The following is an 18,108-nucleotide window of genomic DNA, read 5'->3' as shown; positions in this document are numbered from 1 at the left end:
ATGGGGAGTGCAGCTCCATAGAATAGACTGTGTAGGTGTGGCTCTCATACTACATGGAAGGGGGTAAGATTTCTGTCTGATGGGGAGTGCAGCTCCATAGAAAGGACTGTGTAGGTGTGGCTCTCATACTACATGGAAGGGGGTAAGATCTCTGTCTGATGGGGAGTGCAGCTCCATAGAATAGACTGTGTAGGTGTGGCTCTCATACTACATGGAAGGGGGTAAGATCTCTGTCTGATGGGGAGTGCAGCTCCATAGAAAGGACTGTGTAGGTGTGGCTCTCATACTACATGGAATGGGGTAAGATTGGTCTGTGATCTTGCATTTTCCAAAGACTTTTATCTCAAGTGTGTATGAAGCATTAGTCTACCATTCCTGTCCTGGATGGCTTATAGAAATAGACCCAATTTTTGGTCTAATTTTTTTATTTTATTTTTACAGGAGAGAGACAAAAATGCTTAGCCTCTACAAAATGAGGCTGCAAATAGGGCTAACTCCAGCAGCCTCCTCGGGGGATGGGAGGAGGGGCTACATCTGGCTACCTATACTGGGGGGACATCTGGTTTCCAATGGGGGTCATCTGGCTCAGGATACAAAATGGCGCACAGCGCCAGGGCGATACAAATGGCGCCCCATTTACTTCCATTATATGTGTTCAAAAATTGCTAAATGTGGAGGGTTGATGTCTGAACTAGACCAAAAGAGACCAATATGAACACAAAACCAAACACACCCTTACTGGGGTGTGTATATTACTAGAAAAAAAATGATAATAATTTATCACATGCACCATGTCAACGGATAAGTATAAAATGGTACAAAGAAAGGATTGACTCTTGGGTGCATGTGCATGTGACAAAATAGAAAAAATCTTTAATAAAGTCAGTTCTAATAAATACAGATACGGTACATACACATATTAAAATAATTGAACAAGAGCATAAGTAATCTCATACATTGACCTAATAGGTCACAGTACCCCACTGACTAAAGAGAACATGAAAAAGGGGCTGCAGTCCCCTATATCAAGTACACTTGTCAATCCTTTCTTTGTACCATTTTATACTTCCATTATATAACGCTATTTAGTGTTATAAGTGTTAAAATATGGCGCATGCGTGTGCCTTACGCTAAATAGCGTTATAAGTCTTATAAATGCAGGGGGTAGGGAGGATGTATGCATATGCATATATCTGGCTACCTATACTGGGGATATATCTGGCTATATATACTGGGGATACATCTGGCTACCTATACTGGGGATACATCTGGCTACCTATACTGGGGATACATCTGGCTACCTATACTGGGGGTACATCTGGCTATATATACTGGGGATACATCTGGCTACCTATACTGGGGATACATCTGGCTACCTATACTGGGGATACATCTGGCTATATATACTGGGGATACATCTGGCTACCTATACTGGGGATACATCTGGCTACCTATACTGGGGATACATCTGGCTACCTATACTGGGGATACATCTGGCTGCCTATACTGGGGATATATCTGGCTATATATACTGGGGATATATCTGGCTATATATACTGGGGATACATCTGGCTACCTATACTGGGGATACATCTGGCTAACTATACTGGGGATACATCTGGCTACCTATACTGGGGATACATCTGGCTACCTATACTGGGAATACATCTGGCTACCTATACTGGGGATACATCTGGCTACCTATACTGGGGATACATCTGGCTACCTATACTGGGGATACATTTGGGCTCCCTACATTGGGAGGACATTTGACCACCTATATTGGGGGGGGGGGGGCATCTAGCTACCTATGCAGGGGGGAAGAGCTACATCTAGCTACCTATACTGTAACACTCACCTGGCTACAAACACAGGGGGAGGGGGAGCATCGTGGTACCAATGCTGGGGGGCACCTGGCTACCTATACTGGGGGCATCTGGTTGACTATACTGTGGGCTACCTAATACTCTAATACTGGGGGGAGGGGGCACCTCTGGTTACTTTCGTATTCAGAATCTTTGATAAGTTTTGGGGATTCAACGGATTCATCATCCCATCACTAATTTTTAATGGTTCTTCTATATATATTGCATAATGTCTACAATGGCCACTAGGGGCGCTGTCATCCTGTAAATTGTGAAGAAAAGTTTTTTTTCTGCACCATCAGAACAGTTTTTGACGCATAATTGTAAAGTTTGCCTCAAAGTAACTTTTAGTTTGTGATTTTTCACATTTAGGTATGCAGCTCACTGTCATTTTGTTTCATAACCATATTTAATAGACGGCTGTGTACATTTCCCCCGGTTGCTGGGATCGGTATGACAGGCAGTGCAATCAGCACCCTTGCTGAATGACTGCTGTGATTTGTGATACATTAAACACAGGAGACACCAAAAAATAAATTTTAAAGTATTCGAAGTAAGGCTTGTTTTGCTTACAAATTGATATAACCAATTGAACAAAAGCTATACTAGTATATCATGTTGTTAAAAACGATCCTTTACTTTACAGTGTGCAGTCAGAATGAAAGCTGGATCAAACCCTGCCTAGCTGTAACCTTGGCATTGGCCTCAATTCACTAAGCAGTTTAGACTAGTCTACTGATGGTTTTTAGTCTACTGATGGTTTGGTCAGTTGCATCAAAGTGGAATTCACTTTTACCAAATGTTTTAGACCTGTTTTTAGACCTGGGCTAAACCATTTGGTAATTAGGTGGGTAAAGCAGGGGAAATGATCAAAAGATGCAATTTACAAACGAGTAGCTATGACTGACATCCTTCTCCTCTGATGAGCTCTCCTTTGCATACAATTAAACTCCTGCAGAATAAATTCAAAAGGTTCCACCCTCATGTCTAAAATACCTCACGGAATTACTTCACCCACAGAAATCAGCTGGTCTATTCTCTGTCAGGAAAAGTGGGCGTGGTCACTCCTTGTTTGCCTTTGTGAATTGTATAATTACTGAATGTTAGGCCAGGTCTAAAAACTGGTCTAAAATATTACCGTATTTTTCGGACCATAAGACGCACTTTTTTGTCCTCCAAACATGGGGGGGGGAAGTCACTGCGTCTTATGGTCCGGATGCTAGATGCCAGGTAAAAATCCCCGCACTGTAATTCAATTTCCTGGTGCCCCTATTCTCCCCGCGGCAATTACCTTTTGTGTAATGTCTCTGCCAGTGTCCCCGCAGTAGTTCCATTACTTTACATGTGCCCCCTCTATGCCCCGTGTCTTCAGTTGTGCCCCATGTCTTCTTATGTTCCTGCCTGTGTCCCCGAGCAATTACCTCTAAGGGGTCGCGTTTCAAAGTGTAATCTTGTGCCCGCTCGTAGCCCGCTGACTCGTCCCCCTCTGGCCCGTCCCCGTGGATGTGGTGGGCGCTGTGCAGGCTGGGGCTTACCGCTAAATGACGGTACAGTGCGCGGCGATGTGAAGCGGCAAGCCGGCGGGTGGTCCATGTGTGCATCCGATCCTCTCTCGCCCTTCACTTCCGCGTTGGTGACGTATGCGGAAGTGAAGGGCGAGAGAGGATCGGCTGCACACATGGACCACCCGCCGGCTTGCCGCTTCACATCGCCGCGCACTGTACCGTCTTTTAGCGGTAAGCCCCAGCCTGCACAGCGCCCACCACATCCACGGGGACGGGCCAGTGGGGGACGAGTCAGCGGGCTACGAGCGGGCACAAGATTACACTTTGAAACGCGACCCCTTAGAGGTAATTGCCCGGGGACACAGGCAGGAACATAAGAAGACATGGGGCACAACTGAAGACACGGGGCATAGAGGGGGCACCTTTGAGGACACAGGGGGACACATATGAGGACACAGAGGGACAGGTAATAGGACTTGGGGCACATATGAGGACACAGAGGGACAGGTAATAGGACATGGGGGCACATATTATGACACAGAGGGGCATGTAATAGGACATGGGGGCACATATGAGGACACAGAGGGGCATGTAATAGGACATGGGGGCACATATGAGGACACAGAGGGGCATGTAATAGGACATGAGGGCACATATAAGGACACAGGGGGCACATATGAGGACACAGAGGGGCATGTAAGAGGACATGGGGGCACATATGAGGACACAGGTGACACATGCGAAGACACAGGGGGCACTTATGAGGACACAGAGGGGCATGTAAGAGGACATGGGGGCACATATGAAGACACAGGTGACACATAAGAAGACACAGGGGGCACATATGAGGACACAGAGGGGCATGTAAGAGGACACGGGGACACATAAGAAGACACAGGGGGCACATATGAAGACACAGGGGCACATATGAGGACACGGGCACATATGAGGACACGGGCACATATGAGGGCACAGGGGACACGCAAGAAGATACAGGGCACTTAAGAGGACAGAGGGGGGCATTTAAGAGGACACAGGGAACATAGATCACACAGGGAGACAGAGGAAGACACAAGGGGGGCAGAGGGGGACACAAGGGAGACACTAAAGGTACAAAGGGGACACAAGAGGTACACGGGGGACATAATAATTGAGGAGAGAAGAAGATCCATAAGACGCCCCTGCACTATGGACACACCAGGTTTAGTATTCTTTTTTTCCTTGGTTTTTGCCCTCTAAACCTAGGTGCGTCTTATGGTCCGGAGCGTCTTATGGTCCGAAAAATACGGTACATTAAAACCATCAGTAGACTTAAAACCATCTGTAGACTAGTTTAAACTGCTTAGTGAATTGAGGCCATTGAAGGGTTGAGTTTGTGAAGCACCAAACCAAAATCTCCCTTTGCAAACTCTGTGCAGTCCATCTAGCGTGTTATGTTTAGGTGTTTTCATCCCCCTGTCTCGGGGCAATTTTGTTCCGTTTTACATTATAAAGGAACTATACTGAAAATAATGCAATTAACCACCCTGGCGTTGTATTAAGATCGCCAGGGCGGCTGCAGGAGGGTTTTTTTTAAATAAAAAAAAACTATTTCATGCAGCCAACTGAAAGTTGGCTGCATGAAAGCCCACTAGAGGGCGCTCCGGAGGCGTTCTTCCGATCGCCTCCAGCGCCCAGAATAAACAAGGAAGGCCGCAATGAGCGGCCTTCCTTGTTTTGCTTACATCGTCGCCATAGCGACGAGCGGAGTGACGTCATGGACGTCAGCCGACGTCCTGACGTCAGACGCCTCCGATCCAGCCCTTAGTGCTGGCCGGAACTTTTTGTTCCGGCTACGCTGGGCTCAGGCGGCTGGGGGGACCCTCTTTCGCCGCTGCTCGCGGCGGATCGCCGCAGAGCGGCGGCGATCAGGCAGCACACGCGGCTGGCAAAGTGCCGGCTGCGTGTGCTGCTCTTTATTTAAAGAAAATCGGCCCAGCAGGGCCTGAGCGGCAGCCTCCGGCTGGTTAATGAAATTGCTTTTTTTTTTTTTTTTTTTTTACAATATTCATTTATGAAATAAAAAAACAGTGTTTACCCATTGTAATCTTCACTCATCCTTTATTACATTCGGAAATGTATCACAGGTTGTGACACCCTTAGTCCTGTCAGGTGCGACTCTGCAAAATATTTGTTTGTGAGAGTTCTGAAGCCAGTGACAATAATGCCTGGTGTCCCAGAATGCTCTAGGACAGTGATGGCGAACCTATGACACACATGCCAGACCCGGCACGCGTAGCCTCATCTGCAGGCACACCATCGCTGCTGCGCTATGTTCCAGGAAATGTCCTCTGGCCACAGCGTCTAATAGACGCCGCGCCAGCCAGTTCATAGCCCACAGCCCCGCTCCAGCCTGCATAGTCTTCTGGCAGGCAGAGCAGGGCTACGGGAAGATGGTGTTCGAAGCCCTGTACTGGAGACTATTTGTGTCTCCAGTACAGGGCTTTGGGCGCCATCTTCCCGTAGCCCTGCTATTGCATTCAACGCGGGAGACTGCAGGAGTATCTGCAGGATTTTTTTTGCAGGTGTAAAGCTGCCCTCATTGCGTTTATTTTCTGGTGTAAAGCTGCCCTCATTGCGTTTATTTTCGGGTGAAATGCTGCCCTCATTGTTTTATTTTCTGGTGAAAATATGCCCTCATTGTGTTTATTTTCTGGTGAAAAGATGCCCTCATTGCGTTATTTTCTTCTGAAATGCTGCCCACATTGCGTTTATTTTCTGGTGTCTGGGGTAACTGTTGCTGCATTTATTATTTGCTGCTTTGCTTTGTCTATATTTGCTGCTTTGGGGTTACGGTATACTATTAAATAGCATCACACAGTTTCTGCACACCCATGATGCGAATCCTCGTTTCACCATATCATGGCGGAAGCACTGCTTTCTTATGCCTCGCTGTTGGCCATGACCCCCCACCCCGTGTTGAAACCAGAAAATTCTGGTCACTGTAGGTTTGAGGGCTTGGTATTTGTCATCTCTTCTAAGGGGGGGGGGCAGTCATTTTGTTCAAATTGGCGTGTTGGCACTTTACGAGAGACAAGAGACTTTTGAGTTGAAGTTTGGGCACTCGGTCTCGAAAAGGTTTGCCACCACTGCTCTAGGAGGAGCATTTCATGTAGCTAATTAGCCTAGGTTAAAGGGGTTCTTTAATTTTTTTTAAAAACTTTCACTTACCTGGGACTTCTACTGGCCCTGCAGACATCCTGTCCCACGCTGGTCCTCAAGGATCCTCCAGTCCCTGCTGCAGCTCACTTTTTTTGTCTTACGAGTCGACCCCCACGGCGCCTTTGCGGCCGCGCACATTCTCGCTCCTGTTTACGTTGCTGGGAGCGTCCAGCGCTGGCGCAGTACAAGAAGACTTCGTACTGCGCTGTGCAGGATGCTCCCGGCGACGAGCGAGGATGTGTGCGGCCGCAGTGGAGGTCAACTCATATGAAGAAAAGAAAAACGGAAAGTGAGCTGTGGCGGGGGACCGGAGAATCCTCGAGGACCGGCGTGGGACAGGACGTCTGCAGGGGGCCGGTAGAAGCCCAAGGTAAGTGAAACCTGCCTGGATGTCATGCTGATCTGCTGCCTCTAATACTTACCTCTAAGGCTGATCAGAGAGTTCCACGTCTCTGCGCACGTTCCCTGCTAAACTACGGCTCAAGGACTTGACGCCAATCGGCGTTAGGCGGTCCTGGGGTGCTACCATCCCACTGACCATCGGCGTTAGGCGGTGGGGAAGGGGTTAAAAATGTAACATAGAGAAGGTGAAAATAGAGAAAAACAGGTGAGAAAGCTAATGATTTCATTTGCATGGAAGCATAGTATCCAAATGTTTGGGTTTTTTTTGTTACAGAGTGTGGTGGAGTTTGGATTTTATTTCTGCTCTCGTCCCCAGGAGGACACATCCTGTTCTCTGACTCTTTACAGCAGGGACACCGACATCCATTGAAATGTTCTGCTTTTGAATGTTTTCGCTGCCGTCTGTATCACCGCTCCAGAATTTCCCTTCGTTTCCTGCTCTCGGTCGCTCTGTCACTGGAAAAGAATGCGGCTACGTTTTTTATGGAGCGCTGACACATTTTCTGCACTTCTTTTCGGAGTTTATCAAACAGAACGCATCAGCGGGGGCAGGGAGGGGGGATTTTACTGTCCCATCTCCCAGTCTGGGGTAAATTCAGGGGAATGCTAATCAGGGATGCTCAAAAAAACGTATTCGGATGAAATACGAATAGGTTTATTCGCATTTCATCCTGCTAATTAAAACACCTGTGCGGGTGGGCGAGGGGGGGTTAATCTTACCCATCAGACGTCTTCTTCGTTCCGTCCCTCGGCGCCTCCCATTATGCGTTCCAATCCGCGGTCACGTGACTACAAACAGTTTAAAGGAGTCATCAGGCAATCTATCCTACCCCCAGATCTACTTCCCTGGGGCTTCCTCCAGCACCTTGCAGCTGACATGTCCCACGCTCTGCTCTCAGCTGCTGGCCGGGGGTCCCCCCGCTGGTGTAGAGGCTGACTTTGAGGCCGTCCTCTACTGCGCCTGCACTGCTGTCAATCTAGTCCACGTTGTCCGGACTGTTCTGTAGTATAGTGCCTGCACAGTACAGTCTGGACAACGCAGGCAAGAACGGCCTGGCGACACACCTGCGGGTACCCCGGGCCGGCGGCTGAGAGCGCCGCTACGTCGTGGGACATGTCAGCTGCAAGGGGCTGGAGGAAGCCCAAGGTAAGTAGATCCCCGATGACTCCTATAAGGTAGCCATACATCTAGCGATGATGGGCAGATTCGTCCAAGAGACAATTCTCTTTCTGATTGAATCTAATTAGAGAGAGATCTGTCGCTGCCCATACACGGCAGTCCGATTCCCCATCAATATCATGCTGAAATCTCTGGGGAATCGGCCTTGTGACGCCACATTCGCCACCTTGTCAGCCCGACGCTGTCCCCCCGATGTTTAATGTCCCCCCCCCCCCCCCCGGTGCCTGGCGCGGTATACTTTACCTGTCCATGTCCGCGGCTGACTTCGCCCGCTATTCACATACACGCGCCCTACATGGTTGCCCGAATATCGCTCGTTGTTATCGCCGAGCACCTGATCGACTACGACCGCCCAATATCTTACAGCATGTTTGATCAATACATGCGACTAATCTAGGCCCGAATTTGGTTGCATCGTTGATCAGGCATGCTCTTGGCGGCACCGATTTTCATCCGATTTGAAACAGATGGTCAATCGGCCGCCAAGTTGAGAGATGCATGGCCACTTTTAGGCTATGCTCAGAGGAATTATGGGGGATCTCCGTGGAGACCTTTGCAAATCAGGCACTAGAACAGGGGTGTCAAACTCAAATACAAAGTGGGCCGAAATTGTACACTGGGACCTAGTCTCGGTCCAACCTCAATATCTACTGGCCACCTTCCTCCCTTACAAAGTTCCCTGGTGTCTAATGGCCCCCCTCCAACCTCTATACAGTTTCCTGGTGTCTAGAGGCCCCCACCCTCCCCTATAACAGTTCCCTACTGTTTAGTGCTACCCTCTACCTCTTCCATATGGCTTCCCGGGTGTTCTAGGGCCTCACCTCTGATATAGCTTCCCTGGTTGGCCAAACATAATGCAAAGTGGGGAAAACACTTGAAGGCCACATTTATGGGCTCTGAGGGCCAGATTTGGCCCGCGGGCCCGGAGTTTGACATGTATGCACTAGAATGTAGCAGAGAAAGTAGTTAACCAGTAAATACACAAACCCCACATTTACTTTGACAAGAACATATATATTTGCAGAAAGTTGACATTCCACGGCAACAAGTCAGACAGAATGTGAGAGGCATCCGTAGAGATGATGTAACGTCACCTATACAGTCATCCATCAAACGCGTAGGAATCCTTGCTCTGAGATGCGATAGGCTGAAAGGAAGGGCCCAGTCTGACAGCGAGAGTGCCTGGCCATAACAAGGCCTTCTGTTTCGGTATACATCCCGTCAGTAAATTTCAGTCTGTGGAGAATGTGCTTATCGGCTATTCGAGGAATTGCTAATATGTAGAAGGTGCTTCTGATCAGCTTTTGGCCTCTGGCGATAGCTGAAATGGCGCCATTCTCATTCCTGAACACCCGGCCGAGCCCGCTGCAAGGTGAAGTATGCAGCTCGCCTCTGGGGGCGACTAAGTAAAGGCGGTAAAATGCTACTTTCCTACTGGCAAACATGCGCGATGGCTAGCTGGTTCGAGCGATTCCCTTGCGCGGTAAGGGGTGGCGCCCTGTCCTGCGGCTGTCCTAGAAATACGATCTGATGATGCTTTTCATGACTGCCATAGGTCTTTTCTTGCAAAAAAAATTCCTATAAACATTTTTCAGGATAGCCCAGTTTTTTTGTTTTTTTTTCCGATTTATTGTCAATCAAAAGTTTCATTTCAATCTGCAGCTATGAATTTCCAGAAATGATTGCAAGTTGCATAACGTTTTTAGTCTGCTATCTGTACTCTGTGTTGCTGTAGTTACCACAATAGACATCCCAGATATTGCCCCTCCCTGCAAGAATAATTACCTGCACAGAGCAGGACCAGGGACTGCTACGATCAGTGTGGAGTAGCTAAACGTTTGCATTAAGGTATAGAGGGTAAGCAATTGGATGTAATAGGTGCCCATTCAGGGCAGTTTCCAGGGTGTAAAATTTCTGACACTCCACCCCCCCCTCCCCCCCCCAAAAAAAACATTATTTGTAATGCAGTATTTAGCTTCCTAGTATAGGTAGTCAGGTGTCCCCTTAGTATAAGCAGCCAGTATTGGTGGCTATGGATATGCATGCACCAAAATGTAGCGACCCAGTATAGGTAGCAAGGTATAGGTGCCTCAGTATAGGTAGCCAGGTATAAGTGCACCCAATACAGGTAGCCAGGCATAGATGCCCCAAGTATAGATAGCCAGGTATAGGTGCTCCCAGTATAGGTAGCCAGGTATAGGTGTCCCAGTAATAGGTAGCCAGGTATAGGTGCCCTCAGTATAAGTAGAAAGGTATAGGTTCCCCCAGTATAGGTAGCCAGGTATAAGTGCACCCAGTACAGGTAGCCAGGCATAGATGCCCCAAGTATAGATAGCCAGGTATAGGTGCTCCCAGTATAGGTAGCCAGGCATAGGTGCCCCAGTATAGGTAGCCAGGTATAGGTGCCCTAGGTATAAGTACACTTTACATATTTGAGCTCTAACTTGTGTTAATGTTTATGGTTAAATCGCTGTATCTGTACTGTTTACTGTATTGTTTTTGTACTGTATTGTATTGTATGTCTTATTGCACACCTAGCCCTGTACATGCCAAAACCAATTCCGGGTACGACCTAGTCGTGCTTGGCGAAATAAATGATTCTGATTCTGATTCTGAAGTAGAAAGGTATAGGTGCCCTAGGTTTAAGTAGAAAGGTATAGGTGCCCCAGTATAGATAGCCAGGTGTAGGTGCTCCCAGTATAGGTAGCCAGACATAGGTGCCCCAGTATAGGGTAGCCAGGTATAGGTGCCCCAGTATAGGTAACCAGGTATAGGTGCCCTCAGTATAAGTAGAAATGTATAGGTGCCCCAGTATAGATAGCCAGGTATAGGTGCCCCAGTATAGGTAGCCAGGCATAGGTGCCCCAGTATAGGTAGCCAGGTATAGGTGTCCTAGGTATAAGTAGAAAGGTATAGGTGCCCTAGGTTTAAGTAGAAAGGTATAGGTGCCCCAGTATAGATAGCCAGGTATAGGTGCCCCAGTATAGGTAGCCAGGTATAGGTGCCCCAGTATAGATAGCCAGGTATAGGTGCCCCAGTATAGATAGCCAGGCATAGGTGCCCCAGTATAGGTAGCCAGGTATAGGTGCCCCAGTATAGATAGCCAGGTATAGGTGCCCCAGTATAGGTAGCCAGGTATAGGTGCCCCAGTATAGATAGCCAGGTATAGGTGCCCCAGTATAGGTAGCCAGGTATAGGTGCCCCAGTATAGGTAGCCAGGTATAGGTGCCCTCACCACAATATCAACCATACAGATGCTCCTGATGATCTATTTGAGAAAAAGTAAAGATCTCTTGTGGGAAAGGGGGTATCAGCTACTAATTGGGATAAGGTTCAATCCTTGGTCACAGTCCTTCTTTAAAGAGGAACTCCAGTGAAAATAATGTAATAAAAAAGTGCTTCATTTTTACAATAATTATGCATAAATGATTTAGTCAGTGTTTGCCCATTGTAAAGTCTTTCCTCTCCCTGATTTACATTCTGACATTTATCACATGGTGAAATTTTTACTGCTGGCAGGTGATGTCAGTGGAAGGAGATGCTGCTTGCTTTTTTGGGGGGGGGCAGTTGGACCCAGCTGTTATTTCCCACAATGTAATGAGACTCACAGACAGGAAACTGTCAGGACCATGGTCCTGACATCACACTGTGGGAGGGGTTTCACCACAATATCAGCCATACAGCGCCCCCTGACGATCTATTTGAGAAAAGGAATAGATTTCTCATGGGAAAGGGGGTATCAGCTACTGATTGGGATGAAGTTCAATCCTTGGTCACAGTTCCTCTTTAAGTACTGTATAATTACTAGCTATCTCTCCCCCACAATACAACTGCAAATATGCTGCCCGGTAACAAGCTGACGATCGTAGAGAAGACACAACATCCGAGCAGAGCGCAGTTACAACACAGAAATACCACAGTGCGTAATCAGGGCCATTCCACGACTTAGATAACCAATCAGAAAGTTCCGGCACAAAAAGAGTACTAAACACATGACAGATATTCAATAACAACAATTATTTGGAACACATCTCCTGTTTATTATTATTAATGTGGGAAAAAAAGCACTAGTAAAGGCAACGCTGCGGCTGAATGGGGGATTCTGTATTTTCTAAATATCTCCTTTATAAGACCCTCGACCAGAACCCAAACGGGTTGACTTGGATGGTACGTTGATATATATACGCTGAGCAGGGCAGTTTCTATGCTAAATTGCACGCTGGGTGAAGGTGTAAAAATTGCGCCCCCACCTCCGTGGACTCGCAAACCCTTACTCTTTAGGGACAGTCACACAGCCACAGGTCACAAGTAGATCTGCCTACTTACTAGTGACCAGCCGTTCGTCCAGGAGGAAGCAGAGACCAGGAAAATACACAGGCGAAGTGAGCCCGGAAAGCCGACTCCTCCATGGGCACCGCCCACTGACAGCCTGCAGTACCGCTACAGGACACCAGGTGTCATCACGCGGTGGTGACAGCCTGCAGTACCGCTACAGGCCATCAGGTGTCATCACGTGGTGGTGACGTGATGATGACTTGACGTCTGACGCAGGCAGCCCAGGAGGTGTCAGGGAAGGTGATCACGCTGGAAATCTTCTTTCTTCTTCCATTTGGATGCACTGCGCATCACCAGCTCGCCGGTGGTTATATACTTCTGCCTGTGCCCCCCTTTTTCTACTTGCCGGTCTGCATCCACGGCAAGAAACGGCCCTGACGCTGAGTGGGTAAAAAAATTAGATTACATACCTGATATTTAACTCTTTCAGGCAGAGAAAGAAAAAAAGGAACACAGCCTAGCTATTTGTGTACTTGGCACTTTACATGCCCATGTCTATCTCATCATATCACACAGTCACATGTCACCTCGGGTGTCCTTTAATACAGTCATGTAACGGTAGAAAAAGAAGATCCGGGCACCTTCCGTCCAGTGTGATTTATTGTTTGCAAATCAAGTGACAGACATCAAACTGGATACCACATTCGACACTACCTCATCCTGGTGGTGTTCAACGATGATGGTCTGGTGGGGGTGAAGGAGCCAGGGCACAGGGTGGGACAAGCGACGGCCGTTTCGCGTCTATACAGACGCTTGGTCACGTAGCGTACCACTTCATAGGATGCTAAGCGAACTTCCGGGTTATCACGGGGATAGGCCCCGCCCTTTCCGGGGGTCGCGTGCATCAACTGTGATTGGAGGGAGGGAGTGGATGAGGCCAGGGGGCGTGTGCGTAGTTGGCCAGGACTGCCATACCCAAAATGCTCAGCGTCTATCCCCGTCTCTAAGGGCGGGGTATGCGAAAAGGCTGCGTCGAGCCGGCAAAGTACTAAGGACACGCACTGCTGCGTGTTAGGAACACGCCCAACGCGTCCCTACTCAGCTTAAGCGTCGATGGTGGTCATGGTAACACATACCACGATCCTCCAGGCCTATCTGGCATACGAAGGGGACTAACAAACCTGTCTCCCCTGTCCATGGGTAATGAACAGCAACATTGGCGGGGGCATCATTACAGCCCTCATCCAAATCGCCAGCAGCACAGTGTCTCCTGCCTGCAGCCATCCCTCTAAGTGTTTTAGTGAAAAGTGTAACTAAAAACCTAACAAGAATGGAATGTATATATAGCGATCAGACCTATTTAGCTAAAGTATAGTAAAGAACAGCACATATAAGAGAGATTGTTGCATAAAGGGGGACGGCGCACGGAGTATATATAAGCCCGTACACTAACCTGGGGGGGCAAAACGAGTAAAGTTATGAGGAACAGGGACCTAATGTTGCCATGATCAAAACTACAGACCATCACCATTGAAACAGCATCAGTATACATATACGATTGGAAAGTAATACCATACACTTCCCCACCCTCAGGTACTATAGGACAATATAGCATTCACATGCTAACAAAGGGCCATTCCCTTATTGATAAAATCAAAGATCTCAGGGGTCTAACATGCAAGCCAATTCAATTTTGTCATTCAGGCCCATTGGGCCCAGGGCCTCAGTCCGCAATATGATACGGGTCTCCCTTCTGAGAAGTAGTTTGTCCCTATCACCTCCCCTCGTATAGACCTCCACCCTCTCAAGTACCGCAAAAGTTAGGCCCTGACTGGACCCCCCATGTTCCTCATGCATGTGCCTATCTTCCCTGCCTTAATAGTACTCGTGTGTTCTCCAATCCAGACCTTCACCGGTCTGGTAGTCTGCCCTATATAGAATTTCTTACAGGGACAGAACAACACATACACTACGTATGCAGTCTGGCAAGTGAAGAAGCCTTTGATCTTAAAATCCACACCCCCCACCTGGATACGTCTAGATGTAATCATCCTAGAACAATATTTACAGTGGCCACACCTAAAGTTCCCCGTAGGGGTGTGTCTATCCAACCATGTCTGCGATTTGGGTGTTGTAAATTCACTCCTGGTAAGCATGTTAGCCAGGGTAGGTGCTCTTCTGAACACGACTCTGGGGGGTCCCTCAAGTTTAGGGGATAGTTCTGGATCATCCTGGACAATGTTCCAATGTCTAAAGATACTCTCTCGGATCCTAGAGGCCATGGGAGTATAATCAAAGGTAAAAACCAAATTTCCCCTCCCTTTATCCTGTTCTTTTTTGTTCTTACTCTTTCCCCTCAAAAGAGAACTCCTATCCTGTTCTTGAGCTCTACACTTGGCTTTAATCAACATCTGCATGTCATACCCTCTTTTGCGGAATCTATTGGTCAAGTCACTTGCCTGATCCTCGAAAGTCCGCTGCGAGCAATTGTTCCTCCTCAGGCGTAAATATTGGCCATAAGGAATTGCCTCCACCACATGCTTAGGGTGGAAGCTTTCGGCGTGAAGGACGGAATTGGTCGCAGTTGGCTTACGGTATCCCTCACTGATCAACTCATTATTCACCACCTTTAACCACTTGCCGACCGCCCACAGCCCATGGGCGGCGGCAAAGTGGACGCCTAAAGGACCGCAATACGCCTTCAGGCGGCGCGTCCTTTAGGCATGCCGGGGGAGCGATCGCGTCATTGATGACGCGCGCTTCCCCCGGCAACTGGCTCCGCCCACCCGCCGTAACATCCCGCCGGCCATACGGAAGCGCCGGCGGGATGTTAACCCCGCGATCGCCGCTACAAAGTGTATAATACACTTTGTAATGTATACAAAGTGTATTATACAGGCTGCCTCCTGCCCTGGTGATCCCAGTGTCCGAGGGACCACCAGGGCAGGCTGCAGCCACCCTAGTCTGCACCCAAACACACTGATCTGCCCCCCCCCCCCCGCCCACTGATCGCCCACAGCACCCCTCAGACCCCCCCCTGCCCACCCCCCAGACCCCTGTTTGCACCCAATTACCCCCCTAATAACCCATCAATCACTCCCTGTCACTATCTGTCAACGCTATTTTTTTTTTAATCCCCCCCCCTGCCCCCTGCCCTCTCCTGATCACCCCCCCACCCCTCAGATTCTCCCCAGACCCCCCCCCCCCTGTGTACTGTATGCATCTATCTTCCCTGATAACCTGTCAATCACCCGTCAATCACCCATCAATCACCCATCAATCACCCATCAATCACCCCCTGTCACTGCCACCCAACAATCAGCCCCTAACCTGCCCCTTGCGGGCAATCTGATCACCCACCCACACCAATAGATCGCCCGCAGATCCGACATCAGATCACCTCCCAAATCCATTGTTTACATCTATTCTCTCCTCTAAACACCCACTAATTACCCATCAATCACCCATCAATCACCCCCTATCACCACCTGTCACTTTTACCTATCAGATCAGACCCTAATCTGCCCCTTGCGGGCACCCAATCACCCGCCAACACGCTCAGATTTCCCTCTGACCCCCCCTTATCAATTCGCCAGTGCATTAATTACATCTGTTCTTCCCTGTAATAACCCACTGATCACCTGTCAATCACCTGCCAATCACCTATCACCCATCAATCACCCCCTGTCACCCCCTGTCACTGCCACCCATCAATCAGCCCCTAACCTGCCCCTTGCGGGCAATCTGATCACCCACCCACACCATTAGATCGCCCGCAAACCCGCCGTCAGATTACCTCCCAAATGTATTGTTTACATCTGTTATCTTCTCTAAACACCCACTAATTACCCATCAATCACCCATCAATCACCCCCTATCACCACCTGTCACTGTTACCCATCAGATCAGACCCTAATCTGCCCCTTGCGGGCACCCAATCACCCGCCTACACGCTCAGATTGCCCTCAGACCCCCCCTTATCAATTCGCCAGGGCATTATTTACATCTGTCCTTCCCTGTAATAACCCACTGATCACCTGTCAATCACCCATCAATCACCCCCTGTCACTGCCACCCATCAATCACCCCTGTCACTGCCACCCATCAATCAGCCCCTAACCTGCCCCTTGCGGGCAAACTGATCACCCACCCACACCAATAGATCGCCCGCAGATCCGACATCAGATCACCACCCAAGCGCAGTGTTTCCATCTATTCTCTCCTCTAAACACCCACTAATTACCCATCAATCACCCCCTATCACCACCTGTCACTGTTACCCATCAGATCAGACCCTAATCTGCCCCTTGCGGGCACCCAATCACCCGCCTACACGCTCAGATTGCCCTCAGACCCCCCCTTATCAATTCACCAGGGCATTATTTACATCTGTCCTTCCCTGTAATAACCCACTGATCACCTGTCAATCACCTATCAATCACCCATCAATCACCCCCTGTCACTGCCACCCATCAATCACCCGCTGTCACTGCCACCCATCAATCAGCCCCTAACCTGCCCCTTGCGGGCAATCTGATCACCCACCCACACCAATAGATCGCCCGCAGATCCGACGTCCGATCACCTCCCAAGTGCAGTGTTCACATCTGTTCTCTACCCTAAACACCCACTAATTACCCATCAATCACCCCCTGTCACTGCTACCTATCAGATTAGACCCCTATCTGCCCCTAGGGCACTCAATCACCCGCCCACACCCTCAGAATGCCCTCAGACCCCAGCCCTGATCACCTCGCCAGTGCATTGCTGGCATCTATTCCCCCCTCTAATCACACCTTGAGACACCCATCAATCACCTCCTGTCACCCCCTAGCACACCTACCCATCAGATCAGGCCCTAATTTGCCCCGTGTGGGCTCCTGATCACTCGGCCAAACCCTCAGATCCCCCTCAGACCCCCTTCCGATCACCTCCCCAGTGCATTGATTGCATCTATTTTCCCCTCTAACCACCCCCTGAGACACCCATCAATCACCTCCTGTCACCCCCCTAGCACTCCTATCCATCAGATCAGGCCCAATACAACCTGTCATCTAAAAGGCCACCCTGCTTATGACCGGTTCCACAAAATTCGCCCCCTCATAGACCACCTGTCATCAAAATTTGCAGATGCTTATACCCCTGAACAGTCATTTTGAGACATTTGGTTTCCAGACTACTCACGGTTTTGGGCCCGTAAAATGCCAGGGCGGTATAGGAACCCCACAAGTGACCCCATTTTAGAAAAAAAGACACCCCAAGGTATTCTGTTAGGTGTATGACGAGTTCATAGAAGATTTTATTTATACCTTGGGGTGTCTTCTTTCTAAAATGGGGTCACTTGTGGGGTTCCTATACTGCCCTGGCATTTTAGGGGCCCTAAACCGCAAGGAGTAGTCTAGAAAACAAATGCCTCAAAATGACCCGTGAATAGGACGTTGGGCCCCTTAGCGCACCTAGGCTGCAAAAAAGTGTCACACATGTGGTACCGCCGTACTCAGGAAAAGTAGTATAATGTGTTTTGGGGTGTATTTTTACACATACCCATGCTGGGTGGGAGAAATTTCTATGTAAATGGTCAATTGTGTGTAAAACAAATCAAACAATTGTCATTTACAGAGATATTTCTCCCACTTAGCATGGGTATGTGTAAAAATACACCCCAAAACACATTATACTA

The sequence above is a fragment of the Hyperolius riggenbachi genome, chromosome 3 (genome assembly GCF_040937935.1).
Source record: "Hyperolius riggenbachi isolate aHypRig1 chromosome 3, aHypRig1.pri, whole genome shotgun sequence".
In the NCBI taxonomy this organism is placed as follows: Eukaryota; Metazoa; Chordata; class Amphibia; order Anura; family Hyperoliidae; genus Hyperolius; species Hyperolius riggenbachi.
This window is presented reverse-complemented; position numbering follows the sequence as displayed.